This window comes from Anguilla anguilla, chromosome 6 (genome assembly GCF_013347855.1).
Source record: "Anguilla anguilla isolate fAngAng1 chromosome 6, fAngAng1.pri, whole genome shotgun sequence".
In the NCBI taxonomy this organism is placed as follows: domain Eukaryota; kingdom Metazoa; phylum Chordata; class Actinopteri; order Anguilliformes; family Anguillidae; genus Anguilla; species Anguilla anguilla.
In genome coordinates this window covers 19,878,057-19,887,703 of record NC_049206.1, presented here as the reverse complement: position 1 = coordinate 19,887,703, position 9,647 = coordinate 19,878,057, and positions in this window count along the sequence as shown.

The window sequence follows — 9,647 nt, the reverse complement described above, 5'->3', positions numbered from 1 at the left end:
ATAACAGTGTCCCACCTGAGATTTTCAACCTGCGACCTTGTTGCTACACTTACAGATACCCAACTCTGCAGCCCACATCATTTTTTGAATACTTTACTGGTCGTGAAAGGACTTCATAAGAGCACTCTATGGTGAATACATTTTTTTTCTTAGCAACTACAGCTTGCTAACTCTCTGCACACCAAGAGGCAAAAATATTTAATCTCATAAAAATGCTGGTGGTAGTGATGTTGATGTGTGTGTGTGTTGAATAATACTGGGGAGCAGTATGTGTGTGTTTGTGTGTGTGTGTGTGTGTGTGTGTATGTGGTGGTTGTAACACTGCTCTTGACCCTACAGTAGCCCTTAGTGTGCCCACAAATTGTAGCTTTGAATCACCTTTATGTTTTCACAGTGCTTAATTGTTCATTGTTCAAAGCAATTTATTTATTGCTCATCTGGGACACCCGTAGGATGAATGATTATCTCATTAGTGGGCCATTCACTTGATAAATAAAATGAGCATTTTACATCTTGCGCAAAAAGCCATTACTTATATGATTATATTATTATAGCTATGATGATTATCATCCCTTAAATTAAAATTGCAATCATCATGAAAAAATGAGAGAACTACACTAATAGCTAGGAATGAAAAAGCTTAGGTTCCATCCGCCATTTTGTGTGAACGGCTGGGGAATGTAGGCAGTGCCTAGTGTAGTGATGAGACTGCTGGCGTTTTGTGGGTTTAAATGGCTACTGGGATTCTGGTCCCAAACCAATTGAACACATTGCTTAACCTCGGTAGTGTCAGTAAAGCCCTTATTGCAAAAAATGAGGTAACATGAAAGAAGCAAGATTATAGAAACTGTAAATTGCCACTGATGATGACATCTTTAGCAAATAAATAATGTGATGTGATAAAACATGATATTATCTAATGTAATTGTCTGAGCGTAGTAAAAACCACAACAACAAACGTCATCACACCTTTGGCATCATCGCTTCTGGTGATTAACTATCCAGTGAACAGAAAGTCTGTGTATGTTATTTTCTTTCATCGCCCTACCCCGCTTGCAGCAGCTGAAATTTATTATCTCTGTATTCATGGACAAAGCACATTCAGGCCATTCTCCTGAACCATACAATCACTCTAAGCTTCACCAATCTTTTGATATTATGTATTTATTTATTTATTTGTTTGTTTGTTTGTTTGTTTATGGAAAATTCGTATCTTCTCGTTTTGTTCCTAACTGCCTACAATTCCCAGAATGCAAAAAGGTTTAAACCCAGTTCTCTAACCATTACAGTATGCCACACCGCCTCCCTAAATGGATATGAATGTGAATTATACATGGTAAAACACAAACCACTTGAGCATACGTAAAATCTATTATTCCTATTGCTTAGTTAAGCATTTGTAGCATGTATGCAAGTGCTTAAGCGATCAAGCACAACGTTTGAATGGAATGAACGGCAACACAACTTGCTAATGTAATTTACGCAAAGAGAAAATGGGAGCAATTCATCCATTATACGAGGGCCATCAATCATGATTCAGCCATCTGAAAATGGCTTTTGAAATTTTAATGTAAAATGACATAATGCTAATACAAATAACGATGTAGTCATAGCACAGATTAAGATATTGTGGAAATGCTCTGTTCACAACATTGACTGTCGATAAATTTGACTAGGAGCCGGGGTCAGGGCTGCCCTCTCTTGAAAGATATGCATTAGATATTCCAGACAACTGACTGACGCTGTGCTCCTCACCATCGACTCAATATCTAACCAAACTTTCTTACTGCACTCAATGTCAGACCCCTACCGTCACTTCCAGACACCACTCCTTCAATATTAAGCATACTGAAAAACAAATATGCTATTCATTTGTACTCCAATATGTGAAGTTTATTGTTCCTGGGCCTCATTGTGATAGTGAATGTAACAATTATGATGCAAATGTTTTTGCATACACTTTAGTGCACCCTCCCCAGGGCAATTTACTTCATAGATTTTCTGGAAAAAATCTTACAGATACATGTTTCTGTTGTTTTTATTTTTTATTTTTTCATGCAAGACATATTCTCACTTGTTTCCAATGAACACATTCGACTCAATGAATTATTCTAATCTACTCTGTTGATATGCAAAGTGGCAGAAATAGTTTAAATATAAATATTCTACCCTCATTAAATATAAGGTCTTTTGGCACTGAGCCCACAGATTCATTTCAGAGCTGGAACATAACAGTGAATAATTGACAAACTATCTGTTATCCAACTGACCTTGTCTGTAACCATTTTTTTGTTTGTGTGGTCTGTTTTTTAAAACTTGCTAGCTGTTCTCTTCATACAGGTTTCTGTGGATTCACATCACAGCTTGGGTATTACTAAGGACAAAGTGGCTGAAGTATCACCTGTCATGCACTGTCATGGGTGGGCGCAATTAACTTATTTACAGAACATGGCCATAAGTACATGGACGACCTGACATCCAACATCTCATCCGAAATTGCGGGCATTAATATGGAGTTGGTCCGCCCTTTGCTGCTATAAAAACCTCCACTCAATGTTTAGGAAGATGCCTTTGTTGTTTTTTTCTTGGAGGACTGATAAAAATGTAACCGATAATTTGTCAATTTGCAAAAGAGGCTGTGTGAAACGGTAATGGATAGCTAAGTTGTTAAAATGAATAGGGGGTATGATTTGGAAATATAGTAGATATGTAGGACTGAGCAATTATATGGATTTGTATGTTTTGATGTAAGTCTAGTAATGTTTGGTATGTATGGATGTTTTGTATTTATGTTAGGATGTTTTGTGTGTGATAAATGTATAGGATGTCATGTTCTTATAATGAAACAAAAATAAAATCATACAAAAAAAAAACCTCCACTCTTCTGGGAAGGCTTTATACTAGATGTTGGAGCATTGCTGCAGGGATTTGCTTCAATTCAGCCAGAAGAGCATTAGTGAGGTCTGGCTCTGATTGGGCAACAAGGCCTGCCTTGCAATTGGCATTCCAGATCTTGGATGGGGTTGAGGTCAGTGCTCTGCGCACAGCACCCTTTTTTTTACCTGTAGAATGATGCCTCAGTGAAGACCACCTGATTAATACCCTCCCAGCTCACTGTTATTAGTAGTCAGGTCCCCTCTTATCGTAGACAACACTGATACGCAGATGAGGCATTTAATGAATTAATGATAATGAAGGAAAAGCTGATAACAGAACTGGATTGTATGGAGCATATTGTGACCCTCTGGCCTAATATCAGGTCCATATACTTCCTCTCAGCTGTCTGTCAGGTACAACATTTTCATGGACTTTACTGCTTATTTGTTTAAGAAAAGTGTCATATAGTACCTGGGATTCTTCCAGTAGTGATTCTTCTAGTACATAACATAACATAACATAACATAACATAGCATAATGATGTTATGCTCAACAGAATTCAGCTCAACAATGCTTGCCATTTCCCACACATCAGTAGGACACACTACAGTATGTATGGGTGTGTGTGTGTGTGTGTGTGTTTGTGTTTGTGTGTCCATTATGGGAACAAAGCATGTGGTCATAATAACACTATGGTCTCAAAGAAAACATGCATGAAGTTGAACTGAATCGATCCAGAGTTAGTATTACCATGGGGAACAGTCTTTTGGTTGTTTATAAGCACTTACAAGGTCACCAGACCATGATGCACCACAATATATTCCACATCGATTCACTCATTGATTTAGATACAAACCCTTTATGGCATCCACAGTAGTGGCTGCTCTTGAAGAATTGTGACAATTACTATAGAAATAAAGCACACTACAGTGCCCTCCTTGGTAAAGATAAGCAGAAAAGGCTATATAAAATAAGGAATATAGGTAATGACCTACAGTATGTTGTCTGCTCAAAAACTGAAAAAATTGGATTATTTTATACTAATGCAATTCCAAAATTATATGTCACAATTATCCTCACCACGGTTTTCTGTACTTTGTGCACCCTCCTGACCTGAATAACAGCCCTAGGGTCAGAAGAGAAAAGCAACCCTACGGCATCAAACATCCACCATATTTCACTGTAGGTATGACGTACACATCCTTCTCCATGAGTCAAACCTACTGCTGGCGTGCATGTCCAGAAGGCTCAAATTTGGTCTCATCTGACCTGCATCCAATCAAATTCAAATGCAGCTTAAAGTGAAACTGCAATATTTTATGTGTGGGTGATATAATAAGAAACACAGGACTGGTTCCAATGTTCCACTGCAACTCATATCTTTATGTTGACTTTGGATGACTTAAACTGACTACAAGTTTAAATCAAACATCCAGAAGCCGTTCTTTCTATATTCCAGCAGAACCATTCCTCTTATGTCAAGGGGCACCAAAGAATTTGGATGTACAATAGTCCAATTTACAGAAGCCCTGAAAGGCAACATTTAAGTTGCATGTATGAGATAACGTTTGCGTACAGTATGAGATTTAAAAAAAAAGAAAAAAGTTTAATCCCCTAGGGCAAAGACTTTCAGGGCTTCTGTACTTCAATGCCAACTTCCGCTAATTTCTAAAGAATTTCACTTCTGAGAATTTAAATGTAATCTTTCTGAAACTACAAATCTTCCTCAATCCAGACATTCTCTCTTACTTAAAACAATATAACACAAATGTATTATGGGAACACAAGGAAGTGGGAAAAATTAATGACTCTCCATCTTGAGTACAATTATGTTAAATTTTGATATTTTCATTACAATGTAAATGGCTTTGTATATATCCAGAACTAGGGCATTAATATGCCTTAAAACCACACACCACAATTGATTCAATGCAAATTCATGATATAGAAACCAAATACACATATTCATTCATTTTTGTGTCTCTTCTCTGACTAAATGTATTAACTGATGTAATTCAGTAGTAAGAAAGGCTCATGTTCCAACATCCACCTCATGCAACTGCTCCAAATTAAATGACTTATTGAGATGATTCCAGCAAAGTTATGGTTATTTATGATGTGTCTTGATAAGGAAGCTGTAACAGCATCTTACTGCTGGAGGACTGAATTGCAGTTTTAAGAAGGCTGCAGAAAGCATAGAGAGCATATAGAGTCATCTTGAACAACGTAGCTGCAAATCTCACTGATTCATTCCAACTGTGATCGACTAAAAAAGGTATGAAAGGAGCTTACGAAAGGACGGGCAATAATTTAGGGCATGAGTAGGGGCCCTACTGTCAGCGTCTGACAAGTACGATCATATCAAAATGTCATCCGATCCATAAAACGACCCTCCGGAGTGATTCCCTTTTCAGCAAAGAAAATACAACAACAGCCCACATGACATATTAGCGCTTTGAGATTTGGTACGCTGGGCTATTATGTGAGTGAAAGCCTGACAATGCTGCTTGTGTGATTTACTCTCTTACTGGCTGAAGTTTCTTTCGATGAGTATTGACAGAAAAATAATTTGTTCGTGAATGATAGCAAGTGCACTATGGGAAAATAACAGAAAAGCCAATTTTACTTCACAGCCCTCAATTTTGGCAAATTTCTCTGTGTGAAATGTGATGTGATTTGGTAAAGAGGGGTGGGTCGCTGGCAAGCACTTTATTTAATGGGTGAAGGAGGCATTTCTATCAAGCAGGGAAGGGAAATCGTCATCAGAGACACCAAAATTATATCACACCAATTTCAATTTCCCATGACCATTATCTTACATTATTAAAACTATTGTCTTCCTACTCACACTTAAGGATATAGGCCCAACCTTAAGAGAATATGAGACAGTCTAGTTCCAAGCATATCAGTCTTCTGTACAATGCTTTTCTGCTTCTTCTTCTTCTGTTTTGTACAGGCCCAAAGGTGCATTAATACTCACAGGGCATGGTGAGACACAGAATTGTAAGCCTCATCTGACAGTATAGTAAAGACACCATGCTGTGCTATGAAGATTGGCATGCGTGTCTGTCGCCTACTCCCTCCCTAGCAGGTGTCATAAGTGACAGTTCTGTCTTCCTTATCGTATCTTCAGCTCAAGCAGAGCTAGAAAGCTATTCAGGTGGTCTCTGCCGATATTGCTCTGCTGAACTTGGTCGATGAATGTGGCATCGCACGTATCGCGCATGGGGTGACTTCATAATGCCGATGGCAACCACGATAGCGGTTCCTGGCATTTTGTGCTTCAGGGCTCTTCATTCCTCGAAGATGCAGGAACGAAACTCGTCAATAAACCTTGGAATAATTGGCGTATATGTGGGCTGAACCACAGCCAATATGCAGGGGATTGGTGTAATGAAGTGTGTGTGCATTGGCACGTGTTTGTGCTTTATGCAGTGCTTATCTGTGAGTGTATGTTTACTGACAGGCTTAATTCTGTCAATAACCTGTGTAATGTTTCTGAAAGCACAGAAAATCTATATGAAATCTATATGATCAGCAGTTTTATGACCAAAAACAGTTACAAATTAGAAAAAAAAAAACAATAACATGGGTAACATGATTTTTTAAACTGCAGTAGAATGCAATAAATAAATAAATAAATAAAATAAATAAATAAATAAAAGAAAATAATTTGATATTGAATGTCAACTCCTATTTGAAGATAATTGACTTTAATTATCATTATTTTGGTGGACTGTGCCATGCAAGGCAATTTTTGGTAATGTGTGGAATATACTTCATAAAACAAAAAAAAAATAGATACCATTAACAGATGGAAAAAGTCCGCAAAAAATCCTGCAATGCCCCCCACCCTCCTTCTAGTGCAGATTTGACAGAATGCACCAGAGTGAGGGCTAGAGAGGGAAATCATTAGCCATGTTTACGCTTTGATATTTCAAAAGATCACCCTGTCCCTTTCATATTTCCCCTTCCTATAAAAAATAAAGGGATCAAAAGATGGAGTGTTATCAAGTGATTACCTAAAAGGGAGACATCTGCTGAGTTTATTTAAAAGGCTTGGAGCTCCAGCCTATCAGGGATCTCCTTCATGCTGTGCTGCATGGAACCTGTGGGTCAACATTCCAACACTCTTCATAATTATATGGGACATTGGAGGGGAGGGGGCAAAGCTTAACCAATACAGGGTTTTTTTTACAGGGTCCAGTAAAGATAACATTCATGAAATTGCTCCATATAAAAACCAGTGAACCAGATGGTATGTTTTCACAGCTTTTTAAAATGTGTTTCCTGAACATGCTACACTCTCAGGAAAATGGTACTTTAGCTTGTCTCTATAGGGGAACCCTTTACGTAACCCTCTTGGTAAGTTCAAAAAGTGTGAAAGCTCCCAGATTGACCATTTTATCCGATTTGGGTTCCTCTACAGAGACATAGAGGAGCCCTTTGAATCCCTTTCTTCTGAGAGTATATCAGGCCTGGGTTCAGACTGCTTTCATTGGTGGTGCAGTCACAGATGTTGGGTTGGCAACAGCTCAGACAGTTCTTTGTATTGTATTGCCATTATACCACAAAATTGTGTCACATAACCTGGTAGACCCGCTAAACGACTCACGGCTAACTGCTGTGCCCGTGCTAGTGGGGGAGGAGGAGGCTGCCTCACCCGGCTGCCTCTGGCTTGGAAACAGAGACTGAGCCAAGGCTGCTGTCACGTAATGGGTAGGGAGGACCCAAACGCAGAGTAAAAACACAAACTCAAAGGGAAAATTAACAAAGACTTTACTTACACGAAAGGGAACAAAAAAAACAGGAAACCAAAAGGCCACACAGGGCACTTCCAAAAAAACACAAAACAGAAAACTCAAAATTCAAAACACACACAGAGCAGAACACGGGCAGGACAGAAACCAGACAGGAACGAACAGGCAGAAACACACAGGCGGAAACACAGTCAGAAACACACAAACAGGGCAAAACACGGGCAGGCAGAAACACACATGAAATGCATTCAGAACACAAGAAACCAGCACTAGAGTCAGGGAGACAAAAGACTTAAATAGACTCAAAACCAACAAGACACAGGAGGGCACAATTAACAATCAAGCCAGGACTGGGTGGGAACAACGAGACACAAGCAGAAACAATAATAAATTAATTGAAAGCAATAATACAATTAACCAACAGGGGAATGAGCAGGACCACAAAACAGAAGTGCCGCCATCTGGCGGCCCAACAAGGAAAAACAGAGACAGAAACACAGAACCATGACAGCTGCTGGGTCTATGCTTAGGGGAAGCATAATCAGCATCTCGGCTAGACGGACTGGATGCATTGTGGGATTTATTTTCAGCATACCTATGCATGCTGGAAATAATTTAATGCTGATCAAAGGAAGAATAAGAAACGTGAAGAGCGAGTGTGCTCACACTCTCCAGGCCTCATGCTCTTGCTATGCTAGTGATCCACTGTACCGGAACTGGACTCTGTATTGTAAAGTATATTGTGGAAAACAATGAATCTGACAGTGAGCTTTATATGGTTGAATCAGAGACTAGGGAAACTAATACAGTTCTGCCAATGGAATTTTATGATTGGTGGACAAAAAATAAGTCAAAATCTTATAAATTTAGTTTAGCACAGCGAGGTAGCAGAAACATAAGCAATTTTGAGACAAATTAAATATGATTAGAAGCACTCATAATGTATGGAAACAAAACACCTTAGCCTGTCGCAGGCTCAACTGTTTATTAGCATATTAACAAAAATCCAGAATTTGGACTTACAAGCATTTCACAATTTGCAAACTGTGTCATTCATCGCAGCAAACAGGGAAACCATCATAATTTTGTAGTATTGGTTAGCATAACTAGCTAGCTAGCCACTGATGGGCTTACTAAGTATTGTAATTTTCATGATGTCACAGAGCTTGCAATGTTGGCACTGAGTTTAGAATAGAAAGGGCCTGCTGTCTTTTCTTGAGGCAGTCTAATCCTGGTGTGTTATTGAACACTGACTCTTAGTGACTGACTGAATCTTTGGACACATTGCTACAATAGGATTGTATAGAACAAATAACACTAACAGTACAGAGTCCTTCACACTATCTAGAAAGAAAATACTGCCATAATAAGACAAGGGGCCTCATAGTAGGCATAGTAGCCTATATCATCTAATAATGGACAGAAATATACATCCATAAGACAGTAGGACAAATCATCATGAAATAGGCAGCCTGAACACAGTCTAGAGAAATATACACCCATAAAAATACAGTACACCGCCTACAGTATACCCATACCACAGTCTAGAAAAACAGTAGAAATAAAAGTGCAATATAAAGTTACATACCAATGACTCCTCACAGTGCAAGACGCTGGGGCTTGGTCTGGAATGCTGCAATAAAATCCCCATAGTCCTGTGTCATTTCTCTCTCAAATAAAAGAAGAAAAATAGTTGGGATGACCAGTGAACATGGATGCCCTGTTGTTTGTTTTGATGTGCTTGACTATGGGGAAAAATGATGTTTTACTATACAGCTCGTCTTGGGCAGAGTGATGATGAAACCATGGCACTCCCTTAAGATCTTGTGTCTAGCTAGCTTCATGTTTTACACAAAGTTGTCCAGTGTGCTTCCAGGCATTGAGTCATGGCCTGTCAACGGCAAAGAGACAGAGGACAGTGAGCAAGCAAGTTCTCTGTTCTGTTGGTCCGACTGATAGTAACTTCTCTTGCACTCACTGACAGTCCCTCAACTGAGCGCTTCTAAGAGT